Here is a 15475-nt window from a genome sequence, read left to right as displayed (position 1 = left end):
CATTTCCTGTCTCTTTGTCTTGAGAATAAACTTCAGTTGTGTGCAAGCCTTTACTGAGAAAGGAGTAGACATCTAACTCTGCGTTCGGTGTGACTCTTTAAGCGCGCACTCGGCCTATATTGGGTCAGGTACAAGCAATCATATAGATCTCGCTTTAAGGGATCACCCTCACACCCTCAAGCGTGGAAGGTTTTTCACATCTAATATAACGATTTCATTGGACTTTCCAAAAATAAGGAAGCTTTTCCTGTTCCATCGTTCAGTCCATATGTAAGGTGTCCGCTTCCACGCTTGAAGGTTCATTTTAGTATGAGTTCTTATCCACTCAGTGAAAGTCGGCATTTTTTCACTCTCTCTCTTTTTATCTTTTTGTTTTCTTGTTAATTGAATTTGTCTCTATAAATGAATACACCATTTATGTCCTCAGTTAATAATTGTTTTATTGTACATTTTTATGTGGTACAAGCCATGTGAACCGTTAACCCTGTAACGACTATGAACTTTGACACTGTGTCATCTGATCTGTTGGCGCTCGTTTTTTTGAATCCCAGCATCCTGTCTCAACTATATATACGTGTGATGCCTGTACATACTGTGTGGTATTTCCTGATGAAGGGGGCATGAGACCACCAAAACGTGTAGAATAAACCACTGTGAATCTTTGACATCGATCTCCTGGAATACTTTCTTGCGGCAGCGCAGAATATAACTACAAATTCCCCTGAATATGTGATACCTGCTATAAGGACACAGTACAAGTGTATCATAAGGAAAATGCCCCCAAGGCTGCAGAGAGATCAAGAACGGCAACTTACCAGGGAGGGGAAGGAGAGGAGAGCCAAGCGTTGGAACCCCCGACACGCATTTCGCGACGTCCCCCGCCGCTTTATCAAGGAGGAGATAGTGGAGTTTTTGTACTATTGGTATTTAATAAAATGATTTTGATATTTTTTATATTAAAATGACTGCGTGCTCCTTTGCTTCCCCTGGTATCTAATCCCAGGTGGTAGGTTGATCCTCCAGGTTGTAAGTTCAATAGAAAAGGGCTTTCAATGCCCAAAGTCATTTGAACAGTTTTGGGTGGAGGAGAATGTTGTCGTCTAGAGGCAAAATGGTGATCATGGTAATACGGCAGGACTACCACACCGATAAAGCAGCCACAGCCGGTGACTGAGAGGAATCTGTGATGTCTCTGCATTCAGTGGTTACTACTCACCTGGGTAGTCATATGTGGGAATCTCCTCTTTACACCACTCATCATCTCTCTCATATGTCTCTGTAGTATTAATATGGGTCAGATCTTCACCCTGAAACAAATATTGTAAGAGTCACAGACAGATGGAGAAGTCCCATCTATGATCAGCTCTAATCCTGCCATCTCCACCGTTCTCATTACACAAGTATAAAACATATAATACTGGTGGATAAAACAAGACTGAGCACAAGACCTTCACAGCCGTCTACACATCATAGGGGAGATCTCCTGACACCTTCTCTCCATCTACCTGATGATCCTGAGGAGCACTGGGATCTTCTTGGTTACAGTCCTGTGGAAGAAGAGGACGGGGACATCTCTCTGGTGTTGTCCTCTTACTGGACAGATCTGGAGGAAACGCATACAGGGACTGAATTCATTCTCTACATACAGATAATTATAGGCCGTGTGTATTTAGTCCTGTCTATTACCTGGTGATGTGAGGGGCTGGGGAACCTCCATTATGACGTTCTTGTACAGATCTCTGTGTCCTTCTAAATACTCCCACTCCTCCATGGAGAAATAGACAGCGACATCCTGACACCTTATAGGAACCTGACACATACAATGATACCGTCATCCCCCGATCCCTTCATAGTATTACTGTATAATGTTCCAGCATTCCCAGCAGTGTCACCTCTCCAGTCAGGAGCTCCATCATCTTGTAGATGAGTTCTAGGATCTTCTGGTCATTGATGTCCTCATGGATCAGGGGGTGAGGTGGAGGCCCCGTGATTGGGCTCAGGGGTCTTCCCCATCCCTCAGACACAGGGTCCTGACAGCAATCACTAGAGGTCTTCTTCACCACTGTGTAATCCTGGTTATGGAGAGACACATTAATAAATCTCACTACAGACATTCCCAGAGTCCTCACCTCTCCAGTTCTGTCCATCTGTTACTCCCATAGATAAGAATGATGTAATGTGACATCATCAGAATCTCTCACCTCTCCAGTGAGATGGAAGAGGATCTCTAGGGTGAGGTGTAACATCCTCTCCGCCATCTTGTCTCTGTCCATATCCATCCTTGATGGGTAAATCAGGAAAATTCTCTTCTGTAGAAGATCTTCACTGAGAGGATCCGATATTGTAGAGACCTGAATGAGAAGAAGATGATCCGATGTAACATCATAAGAATCCTGTGTAATAATACAATTGCTGGAGATAATAAGGGAAACATATGAGAAGATTTATTATTTTACAGGGTTTAGTTTTCTCCCCTGACATCTACTAATAAAACCTATATATTTAGGCCACAGACAACAAGCAGTTTCCTCCTCGGAGTCGGCAGCTGAACACGTTCCTCATAGACTCATCTTCCATAACGCTAATTCTCGTCTCATTACCGACACTGGAATCGGCATTAGCAATACTGCAGGAGATATTCATTACACGCGACATGAGAAATAACTCCTTCATGATGAGGACGACATCTTCATCTTCTACTACGGCTCTAGAGACAGATTTGGCCAGAGTCGGTCACTGCCTCCATCCCCACCGGCCGTCTATATGAAGGTTTCCCGTCTTCCCCGCACTGGAATCTTCTATCCCGTTAGATCTCAGCTCTGAGTCACACACAGAAGTTTGAGGCTTTTAGAAAAGATTTTTTGTTTCCACAAACACAACGGACAGAAATGATCTGATCCCAAAGTCTCCATGTACAGTGATTTATGGGGTTTATTTCTGGCCTTAGGCTTTCCTATATTACAAGAAAAATCCAGAAAAAGCCGATATTTAAATGTTTCTAAAGAAAATTGGCTCCAACAATTCTTGCAAGAAGAAAAAAACATGGAAAAAGCAGAAGACACATTTTACTATATTTCAACAAGTGAAACAATTTTTTTGCAAATTAATTCTTTTGGGCCCCAGAACATAGATGTACACCGCAGGGACGGCACAGATGAGGCTGCAACAAAAACCCTGGCAGTTTAACCCCTTGCTGCTGTGAAAAGCAAATATGGCATCTAAGAAGGTGTGACAGAGTTTAGCTGAATGCCCCCCGCCTCCAAGTACTCGATAGTATGGGGCGGCCTAGTTACTCCGATACTTACATGCCTAATAATGGGATCTGGGCTGCAATGTATGAAGGTCTATTAGGCCGGGCCAGACGCAGCGTCCAATAAGTTACCTTATAACGCCCCCATACACATTAGACTAAAGTCCCATGAAAGCACTGATTTCGGGGAGTTTGGCTGACCATATAATGTATTTGGGGGCCTCCCGACAGATGATGTCAGGGCAGAGAAGGATCTGGCATCCTGAATTTCAGAGGATAATCTGTTTGTTCTTCCTGTAGATAATCCTCCTCTAGAGGAGTCTGGAGGCGACTCTCTCATACAGACCACAGGAAAACTGGAATATTTGTGTGTATGGGGGAGTCGGGAGAGATCGCCGTCTGCCAAATGACCGTTCAGCCAACTCTGATCTCATGTGTATGGGGCCGTTAGTATTACACTGACAGGCAGTGATGATACACGGCACTACAGTAGTACAGGGCATCACCGGAGCCATCAGAGGCTTGTATGTTGTATGATCGCACTGATCAGAGGGGTTTACAGATCCGACAGCAATAGCTGGAATTGGACCCTCCAATGTAAAGAAAAAAAAATCTATCTATCTATATACACTGTTCAAAAAAATAAAGGGAACACTTAAACAACAGAATATAACTCCAAGTAAATCAAACTTCTGTGAAATCAAACTGTCCACTTAGGAAGCAACACTGGTTGACAATCAATTTCACATGATGTTGTGCAAATGGAATAGACAACAGATGGAAATTATTGGCAATTATCAAGACACCCTCAGTAAAGGAGTGGTTCTGCAGGTGGGGACCACAGACCACATCTCGGTATCAATGCTTTCTGGCTGATGTTTTGGTCACTTTTGAATGTTGGTTGTGCTTTCATACTCGTGGTAGCATGACATGGACTCTACAACTAACACAAGTGGCTCAGGTAGTGCAGCTCATCCAGGATGGCACATCAATGCGAGCTGTGGCAAGAAGGTTTGCTGTGTCTGTCAGCGTAGTGTCCAGAGGCTGGAGGTGCTACCAAGAGACAGGCCAGTACACCAGGAGATGTGGAGGGGGCCGTATGAGGGCAACAACCCAGCAGCAGGACCGCTACCTCCACCTTTGTGCAAGGAGAAACAGGAGGAGCACTGCCAGAGCCCTGCAAAATGATCTTCAGTAGGCCAGAATTGTTCATGTGTCTGCACAAACGGTTAGAAACTGAGTCCATGAGGATGGTCTGAGGTCCTGACGTCCACAGATGGGGGTTGTGCTCACAGCCCAACACTGTACAGGACACTTGGCATTTGCCACAAAACACCAGGATTGGCAAATTCGCCACTGGCGCCCTGTGCTCTTCACAGATGGAAGCAGGTTCACACTGAGCACATGTGACAGCCGTGACAGAGTCTGGAGACGCCGTGGAGAGCGATCTGCTGCCTGCAACACCCTTCAGCATGACCGGTTTGGCAGTGGTCAGTAATGGTGCGGGGTGGCATTTCTTTGGAGGCCACACGATGTTGGGCTGTGAGCACAACCCCCATGGAGACACAATTGTGCCTTTACCTGGAGATAAATTCCCAGTGGGGGCAATTTCCAAAATGCAATAACTTAAGTGGGGAATTCAGCTCTTTTCGCACTTAAGGGATCTGTATATGGAGTCTACAAACTACAGTGGGGAAATAAGGATTTGTTACGCTGCCAATTTTGGGGCTAAAGTCACATTTTTGTGAGGAAAAAAAAGTAAAATTGTCATTTTTTCCTTCCACATTGCTTAAATTCCTGTCACACTATCCGAATTCAGATATTGTCCTGTCAGAAAGGAGAATACAGGGAGCGAAAGGGTTAATAGGACTCACAGGAGGAACCGGCCCAGAAAGCAGAAGATCCAGGAGTGTCCGACACATATATGACCGCTCAGTGCACAGGACCTGTGATGAGGTCACAGGAGGGGAGGAGTCAGGGGTCACATGATCAGGGGCCTCAGTGTGTGCAGGACTCAGTGTGCTGGAGCGCTCCCGATAATCAGCTGTGTGTGTCGCGCTGTGTGATAGTCACAGCACCTGCATGGAGAGCGACACATGCAGCTGATTATCGGGAGCGCTCCAGGGATCCGGGGTCCCGATGCAGCTATTCGGTAAGTGATATTAGCCAATAACAACTTCTCCGACGATATTCGCTCATCTCTAGTAATAGCAGCTCAAAGAAATTCACCAAACTTTTAATTAAGTTTAATAGTAAGACCCTATTAAATATTGAGCACCAGCGGGATGAAGCATTGACAGCAGCATGTAAAAGTGTGAGCGCCCCTGGTCAAAATGACCGTTATTGTGAGCAGTAGAAAGATGAAGATGAAATGATCTCTAAAAGGCCGAACCTCTAAGATGACACATGGCCTTTGTATTTTAGGCAACAATAATAATAAAAAAATATATAGACTTTTTTACAATTTCATAATTGCAAAAAGGAAAAAGGGCGATGCAAAACTTTGGGCACCTTTAGAGATTTGTGTACTGAGATAATTTTGATCAAGATTTCACACCTTAATTAGCTTGTTAGGGTTATGGTGAGATCACATGGTGACCAGGAGCTACTGTCTGAGGAAAGGGCTAAAAAGCCTTCACTAGACCCCTGTACAGCTGTATAATGAGGTCCAGGCTTTATAGTGAAGTGACAGGAGTGAGGGCCTGTTCCCAGGAGCTACAGTCTGAGGAAAGGGCTAAAAAGCCTTCACTAGACCCCTGTACAGCTGTATAATGAGGCCCAGGCTTTATAGTGAAGGGACAGGAGTGAGGGCCTGTTCCCAGGAGCTACAGTCTGAGGAAAGGGATAAAAAGCCTTCACTAGACCCCTGTACAGCTGTATAGTGAGGCCCAGGCTTTATAGTGAAGGGACAGGAGTGAGGGCCTGATCCCAGGAGCTACAGTCTGAGGAAAGGGCCAAAAAGCCTTCACTAGACCCCTGTACAGCTGTATAATGAGGTCCAGGCTTTATAGTGAAGGGACAGGAGTGAGGGCCTGTTCCCAGGAGCTACAGTCTGAGGAAAGGGCTAAAAAGCCTTCACTAGACCCCTGTACAGCTGTATAATGAGGCCCAGGCTTTATAGTGAAGGGACAGGAGTGAGGGCCTGTTCCCAGGAGCTACAGTCTGTGGAAAGGGCTAAAAAGCCTTCACTAGACCCCTGTACAGCTGTATAATGAGGCCCAGGCTTTATAGTGAAGGAACAGGAGTGAGGGCCTGTTCCCAGGAGCTACAGTCTGAGGAAAGGGCTAAAAAGCCTTCACTAGACCCCTGTACAGCTGTATAATGAGGCCCAGGCTTTATAGTGAAGGGACAGGAGTGAGGGCCTGTTCCCAGGAGCTACAGTCTGAGGAAAGGGCTAAAAAGCCTTCACTAGACCCCTGTACAGCTGTATAGTGAGGCCCAGGCTTTATAGTGAAGGGACAGGAGTGAGGGCCTGATCCCAGGAGCTACAGTCTGAGGAAAGGGCCAAAAAGCCTTCACTAGACCCCTGTACAGCTGTATAATGAGGTCCAGGCTTTATAGTGAAGGGACAGGAGTGAGGGCCTGTTCCCAGGAGCTACAGTCTGAGGAAAGGGCTAAAAAGCCTTCACTAGACCCCTGTACAGCTGTATAATGAGGCCCAGGCTTTATAGTGAAGGGACAGGAGTGAGGGCCTGTTCCCAGGAGCTACAGTCTGTGGAAAGGGCTAAAAAGCCTTCACTAGACCCCTGTACAGCTGTATAATGAGGCCCAGGCTTTATAGTGAAGGAACAGGAGTGAGGGCCTGTTCCCAGGAGCTACAGTCTGAGGAAAGGGCTAAAAAGCCTTCACTAGACCCCTGTACAGCTGTATAATGAGGCCCAGGCTTTATAGTGAAGGGACAGGAGTGAGGGCCTGTTCCCAGGAGCTACAGTCTGAGGAAAGGGATAAAAAGCCTTCACTAGACCCCTGTACAGCTGTATAATGAGGCCCAGGCTTTATAGTGAAGGAACAGGAGTGAGGGCCTGTTCCCAGGAGCTACAGTCTGAGGAAAGGGCTAAAAAGCCTTCACTAGACCCCTGTACAGCTGTATAATGAGGCCCAGGCTTTATAGTGAAGGGACAGGAGTGAGGGCCTGTTCCCAGGAGCTACAGTCTGAGGAAAGGGCTAAAAAGCCTTCACTAGACCCCTGTACAGCTGTATAATGAGGCCCAGGCTTTATAGTGAAGGGACAGGAGTGAGGGCCTGTTCCCAGGAGCTACAGTCTGAGGAAAGGGCTAAAAGCCTTCACTAGACCCCTGTACAGCTGTATAATGAGGCAAAGGCTTTATAGTAAAGGGACAGGAGTGAGGGCCTGTTCCCAGGAGCTAGAGACTGAGGAAAGGGCTAAAAAGCCTTCACTAGACCCCTGTACAGCTGTATAATGAGGCCCAGGCTTTATAGTGAGGGGACAGGAGGGAGAAAAGTGGGGAAAGGAGCCAGAAGAGCTGGACTGCCCATCACTAACCTGCAGAGCCGCACTCCACATATATGGCCGCTCTGTGCACAGGACCTGTGATGAGGTCACAGGAGGGGAGGAGTCAGGGGTCACATGATCTCCGGAGTGCAGACCTCCATGGAGACTTCTCCTCAGTCAGTGACATTCCCGCCATTATTCGCCCCTCACTACTGGCACAATTACCCCGCGCCGCCTTCTCTACACAGTGTTATGTGTGGAATGTAACGTGTGATTTCTCTGGAGGGAAATAGACCCCACACATGAGGGAATTCTCCCCAGTTACCGGCCGTCTACTATATGGCGGCATATGATTGTGCTATCGACTCCACACCAGGAGCTAAAATGCCCAAATCTCTAATGTAACCGCTATAAGAGAAGATGTAACAAATTTCCCCTAAACTCACACAGCAGAGGAGGCCTCACTTGGAGCAATGTGACTCGCGCACAGAAAATCTATTCCTGGTTCTGTGATTAAGTTATCGGCCGACAGGAAGAAGAAAGGTCTGAATTACAGCCCAGACTGGAGGAGAAACTGCAGGAGTTAGAATTGGCCAATCAGCGTTCTTCACCCCTATACTTATCTACACAAATACAAGATATGAAATGACAATTAGACGCCATTCTCACCACCAGAACGGAGAGGCGCTAACTTGGAGTAAAGCTGCGTTTTATCACCATGCCAATAAGCCTAATAAGATGCCAGCTCGTAAGCTCAGAATGAGAGAGTCACTGTGTTGTGAGTTCATTTTCCCCCTCGTCATTGAGGTCTGGTGAACTCCCTATTCTGGTAAAGGAAGGTAATGAGCCTGATTATCAGGCACCTGAGCCTAATGAGGATGACTGGCTGAGTGGAGTCACGGACTGGATATAAGGCTGCCGACGCCCTTTTGCCCTGCGGGTGATTTCTCTGTGGACTTCTAGGACACCAGTCTGTTTCCTGCTCCTCTAAAGCTAAGTTTTCTGCTTTGCCTGTTAGCATTTGTGTTTTGTTTTTGTTTTCCTTGCTTTTCTGGATTCTGCCATTCCCTGCTGGGGTGAGCTGAATCTCCTTTTGCCGATTGCTCTGTCTTCAGAATATTCCTGAGTACTGACATAGCTTTTTTGAAGCCTAGCGTCTTCAGGGCCTTTTTCACTGTCAGTCTGTTGGCTCTTATTTTCATAGGGTTTTTCACGGATTGCAGACAGCAGCCTTCCTGTCCTTTCCTATCTAGTTAGCTTGGGCCCCGTCTTTGCTCAGTCTATCTTTCTGTCTGTGTTAGTGTTTTCATCTTGCTTCACCGTCATTATATGTTGGGGGCTGCCTATTGCTTTGGGGTCTGCACTGGGGCAGTTTAGATTTCCCCTTTCTTTTTTTAGGCTTATTTAGTTCTCCGGCTGTGACGAGAGGTCTAGGACCACCGTAGGAACTCCCCACGGCTACTGTTAGTTGTTGTGAATAGGATCAGGGGTCTGCAATCCGCTAGCTACCAACCTCTCCGGTTTTCTGGACTTAGCTTGTATTTTTGTTTTTTCCTCCTCCGGTGACTCATTCATAACACAGAACTGATTGAGGATGACCGGTTTCAGGAGCGAGATATGGAAGACGTTATGGACCCGGAGTGAAGCAGGCAGCCTCAATCTGTAGGCCGTATTGTTGATGCGTCCAAGAACCTCGAAGGGACCGATGTACTGGGGGCCCAATTTATACGAAGGGATTTTCAAGCGGATGTGCTTGGTCGACAGCCAGACCTTGTCTCCTGGATGGTATGGTGGGAGATCCCTCCGCCTCTTGTCGGCATGTTTTTTCATCCCGGCCGCAGCTTGTATAAGAGCCTCTTTGGTCTTCCTCCAGACCTGGGAAAACTCTTGGGAGAGGGCACCGGCAGCGGGTACGCCGGAGGATGAAGATAATGGAAGAGGCACACCTGGATTCTGACCAGAGACCACAAAAATGGATACCTGGTGGTGGATTCATTGGAGTGATTGTTATGGGCAAACTCTGCCCATGGAAGAAGATCGACCCAATTGTCACGATGAGCGTTAGAGAAGTTCCGCAGGTAGGAGGTCAAGACTTAGTTGACCCATTCGACTTGCCCGTTGGTCTGCGGATGATAATCAGAAGAGAAATCCAGGGATATGCCCAAGAGTTTACAGAGTGCTCTCCAGAAGCAGGAGGTAAACTGTACCCCGCGGTCAAACAAGATTCGCTGAGGAAATCCGTGTTATCTGAAAATCTGATGAATGTAAATTTTAGACAATTTAGAAGCTGTGGGCAAGCCGGGCAACGTGACAAAATGGGCCATCTTGGAAAACCGATCGACTACCACCAGAACAGTCGTGCATCCAGAAGAGCGGGGTAAGTCGGTAACAAAATCCATGGTGATATGTTGCCAAGGAGCTTCGGGAACAGGCCACGGCAGAAGAAGGCCGGAGGACAAGCTTCTAGGTACCTTGTTCCTGGCGCAAATTGAGCAGGAGGCCATGAAGTCTGACACATCTTGGCATAGAGAAGGCCACCAGTAATAACGGGAAACCAGCACAAGGGTCTTCTTGATGCCGACATGTCCAGCGATCTTGGAGGAGTGGCCCCAGCGTAGTACTTCTGCCCTTTTGTCTTGCGGGATGAGGGTCTTGCCAGGCGGCACGGAATCAAGATTCACAGGAGCTACCGTGATAACTCGGGCAGGATCGATAACATGCGACGGAGCCTCCTCCACTTCGGGTGACTGCAGGGACCGGGAGAGAGCATCTGTTTTGGTATTTTTGTCACCGGGTAGGAAGTGGAGCTCAAAGTCGAAGTGAGAGAAAAACAATGACCACCTGGCTTGTCTGGAGTTAAGTCTTTGAGCCGACTGGAGGTAGGCCAAGTTTTTGTGGTCAGTGAATATGGTGAAGGGATGGACCACCCCTTTCAGGAGATAACGCCACTCCTCCAGCGCCATCTTTATGGCCAGCAACTACCGATCCCCAATCATGTAGTTACACTCTGCGGGTGAAAATGACTTGGAGAAGAACCCGCACGGAGTCAAGCGCCCTTTTGGGAAAGAATCACCCCTGCCCCAGTAGAAGATGCATCTACCTCGAAGACAAAGGGTTTGCCGACCTCTGGCCGATGCAAAACCGGATCCGTAGCAAAGGCCCGCTTCAGGGTGAAAAATGCATCTTCAGCTTCCGAGGGCCAGATGTTCGGTCTTGCTCCCTTCCGGGTAAGGGCAACAATAGGCTTGGTTAAAGCAGAGAAGTGCGGGATGAATTGCCTATAGTAATTTGCGAAGCCCAAAAACCGTTGAATGGCCTTCACTCCGGCAGGTCGTGGCCATTTGAGCACCGCGGACAATTTCTCTGGGTTCATTCGCAACCCCGAGTCCGTGATGATATACCCCAAGAAGGGTAGGGAGGTCTGCTCAAACAGGCATTTCTCCAACTTGGCATAAAGTTGATTCTCCCGCAAGCGTTGCAAGACCAGGCGAACACTCCTCCTGTGAGAGGGTAGGTCTGATGAAAAGATGAGGATGTCATCTAAATACACCACGAGGCACGAGTAGTATAGAAGATCCCGGAAAACGTTGTTAGCAAATTCTTGGAAGACCGCTGGGGCGTTACAAAGTCCAGAGGGCATGACCAAATATTCATAATGGCCATCCCGCGTGTTGAAGGCGGTCTTCCACTCATCTCCAGCACGTATTCGGACCAAATTGTAGGCCCCCCGTAGATCCAGTTTGGTAAAGATCCGGGCACCAGGCAGGCGGTCATCAGTTCGGGGATAAGAGGTAGAGGATACCTATTCTTGACCATGATGTTATTTAAGCCTCGGTAGTCAATGCAAGGTTGAAGGGATCCATCCTTCTTACGAACAAAGAAAAACCCGGCCCCTGCTGGAGATGACGACTTCCGGATAAAGCCCCTGGCCAAGTTTTCCTGGATGTACTCCGACATGGCTGAGGTTTCTGCAGGAGACAACGGGTGTATTCTTCCCCTGGGAGGAGAAGTTCCAGGAACTAGCTCAATTGAGCAATCGTAGGCCCGATGCGGAGGAAGGGTCTCAGCTTCCTTCTTGTTGAAGACATCCGCAAATGAATGGTAGGCCACGGGAAGCCCCGGAAGGTCTGCGGGCACTTGGTGCAGACTGATACGGGTAACAAGCAGCAGACAACGTTCTTGGCAAGCGTGACCCCAGCGGAGGACTTCCCCGGAGCGCCAAGCAAGGACTGGCTCATGCGACCTGAGCCAGGGCAGGTCAAGGAGCAGAGCGTGAGACAAATTAGGCAAAACATAAAAAGCAATTCTCTTCCGGTGAAGAGCTCCGATATGCATTTCCAGCTCGAGAGTGATCGTGGTGACGGGAACAGGTAACGGCTTGCCATCCACCGAGGTGATCACACGCGGCTCTTCAAGGGTGATGACAGGAATCCGGAACTTGTCCACCTTTTCCATCCGAATGAAGTTGCCCGCCGCACCCGAGTCCACATATGCCTCCACAGATCTACGCTCCCAACCTAGGAGAATTAAAGCTGAGATGGTAAGGGGTAGAGAGGGAACAGAGTCACTTAGGAAGGCCTCTCTTACCTGGCCTAGGCGGAGGAGTTTCCCGGCCTCTCAGGACAGGAACGCAGGAAGTGGTTGGTTCCACCACAATAGAGGCATAAACCTTGCCGTAACCTTTCCCTGCGCCGCAGCACTGATAGCTTAACGCGATCCACCTGCATGGGCTCCGGGGAAGAACTACTGGCAGGCTTGAACGAACGAGGACTGGGGGCAGGATTGAACCTAGACGGGCCTCTCTCCCTGACTGTCTCGCGGGAGCATTCCTGGAACCGCAAGTCAATATGAGTAGCCAGGGATATAAGGTCCTCTAAAGAGGTGGGGGTGTCCCGACCAGCAAGCTCGTCCTTGATTTTCCCCGAAAGCCCCCTCCAAAAGGCCCCTACCTATGCCTCATTATTCCATCTGAGCTCTGAGGCCAGGGTCCGGAAGCGGATAGTGAACTGTCCCACGGTAAGAGTTCCCTGTCGGAGATTGAAAAGGGACTCCGTGGTGGAGGCCAGACGCCCGGGCTCGTCAAAGACCCGGCGGAAAGTATCCAGAAAGTCATGTAGGCTGGATACCACCGGATCATCTCGCTCCCACAGGGGGTTCACCCATGCCAAGGCCTCCCCCTCGAGATGGGACACGATAAATGCCACCTTAGCCCTATCAGACGGGTATTGCTGGGGCAGCAGCTCAAAATGTAGGTGGCACTGGTTAAGAAACCCCCGGCATAATTTGGGATCCCCGCTATACCTAGGAAGCTTCCCCAAACGTGGCGGTGGGTGAGGTGCAGGGTCGCGGGGCGGGACAGAGGCCGCTGTGGACGACTGCAGGGACTGCAAACGGTCATCAACAGATGAAATGTAATTTAGAATATGGGACTGAGTATCACGCTGCTGCGCAAGCTCCTGCTGGAGTCCCACGAGCAGAGGGGCGCTCCCTGGATCGGAGGTTTGAATGGCGGATAACCGAGTGTCCATGGACTTCATAAAAGCCATAATCCGGGTTTGGTTCTCCCGCAAAAAGAGTAGTTCCTTTTGGGTGGCTGCCGAGGCACCAGCGGGGTCCATGGCCTGATTATACTGTTATGTGTAGCAAGAGTGTACCCTCTAGGTCACGGTACCGGGATCCCTGGGGTGAGCTGGCCAGGTGGTGCCGACCCCTATACAGGGACCATCAGGAGCAGGCCCGAAGGAGTCGAATACCATCACAGCTGATACCAAGAGGGGCGGCCCAGGTGCGGGTGAGACAGACAAGGCAGAGCGACTGGAGTCAGGAGTGACCGGAGTCAGGAGTGACTGGAGCCAGGAGCAACAGGGGTCAGGAGCGACAGGAATCAGGAGTAACCAGAGTCAGGAGCGACTGGAGTCAGGAGCGACTGGAGTCAGGAGCGACTGGAGACAGGAGCGACAGGAGTCAGGAGCGACTGTAGACAGGAGTGACCAGACGGGGTCAGAATACCGTACGGAAGGCACACGATAATCAAGCGCCTCCATGAGGGAGGAGCCGCCTGATATACCCTGTGCTGGAGCTTGATTGGTGATTGCTCCACATGGGGTGGTGCAGAAGGGGTTAAGTGAGGAGAAGGGCGCGCGCCCACGGCCTAAGGTGCATACCTGGTGCAGGACAGGAAGAGGAACCCTCGTGCTGAATCCCCCGGGCTGCAGGATGGGAGGCTAAGGGTGTCGTGCGACGGCCATAGCGGTAAGCGGGGATCCGAGGGGGAACCCTGGGAGCAGCAGCAGCAAGAAGAGCGGGACCCGGTGAGATAGGTGACACCGGCCCTGACCTGACAGGCGGCGCCGGTACTGGCGGCGCAGGCATGACAAGATCGCTCTCCACAGCGTCTCCAGACTCTGTCATGTCTGTCACATGTGCTCAGCGTGAACCTGCTTTCATCTGTGAAGAGCACAGGGCGCCAGTGGTGAATTTGCCAATCTTGGTGTTCTGTGGCAAATGCCAAGCGTCCTGTACGGTGTTGGGCTGTGAGCACAACCCCCATCTGTGGATGTCACGCCCTCAGACCATCCTAATGGAGTCATTTTCTAACCTTTTGTGCAGACACATGAACATTTGTGGCCTGCTGAAGATCATTTTGCAGGGCTCTGGCAGTGCTCCTCCTGTTCCTCCTTGCACAAAGGTGGAGGCAGTGGTCATGCTGCTGGGTTGTTGCCCACATACTGCCCCCTCCACGTCTCCTGGTGTGCTGGCCTGTCTCCTGGTAGCGCCTCCAGCCTCTGGACACTACGCTGACAGACACAGCAAACCTTCTTGCCACAGCTTGCATGGATGTGCCATCCTGGATGAGCTGCACTACCTGAGCCACTTGTGTGGGTTGTAGGGGCCGTCTCATGCTACCACGAGTGTGAAAGCACAACCGACATTCAAAAGTGACCAAAACATCAGCCAGAAAGCATTGATACTGAGATGTGGTCCCCACCTGCAGAACTACTCCTTTATTGAGGGTGTCTTGATAATTGCCAATAATTTCCATCTGTTGTCTATTCCATTTGCACAACAGCATGTGAAATTGATTGTCAATCAGTGTTGCTTCCTAAGTGGACCGTTTGATTTCACAGAAGTTTGATTTACTTGGAGTTATAGTCTGTTGTTTAAGTGTTCCCTTTATTTTTTTGAACAGTGTATATAGATAGAGATATTTTTTTTTCTTAAGGTTGGAGGGTCCAATTCCAGCTTTTGCTGTGGGACCTGTGATTTCTGTCTACTCCACTGTGTACAGGATAATAGAGTATAATAAAGTAGTTATGGACGTGACGTAACTAACATTGTGCAGTGACTCTGCTTTCCATATAGTGACAGATATTTCTTGTTGCTGAAACTGTGATTTTTTTTTCCCACTTTAAACCTTTTTTAAACCCCACTGATCAGTGCGATCACACAACATACAAGCCTCTGATGGCTCCGGTGATGCCCTTTACTACTGTAGTGCCGTGTATCATCACTGCCTGTCAGTGTAATACTAACGGCCCCATACACATGAGATCAGAGTTGGCTGAACGGTCATTTGGCAGACGGCGATCTCTCCCGACTCCCCCATATACACAAATATTCCAGCTTTCCTGTGGTCTGTATGAGAGAGTCGCCTCCAGACTCCTCTAGAGGAGGATTATCTACAGGAAGAACAGACGGATTATCCTCTGAAATTCAGGATGCCAGATCCTTCTCTGCCCTGACATCATCTGTCGGGAGGCCCCCAAATACAT

The sequence above is a fragment of the Dendrobates tinctorius genome, unplaced genomic scaffold (genome assembly GCF_039654945.1).
Source record: "Dendrobates tinctorius isolate UK_male_01 unplaced genomic scaffold, ASM3965494v1 ptg000017l, whole genome shotgun sequence".
Lineage (NCBI taxonomy): Eukaryota > Metazoa > Chordata > Amphibia > Anura > Dendrobatidae > Dendrobates > Dendrobates tinctorius.
This window is presented reverse-complemented; position numbering follows the sequence as displayed.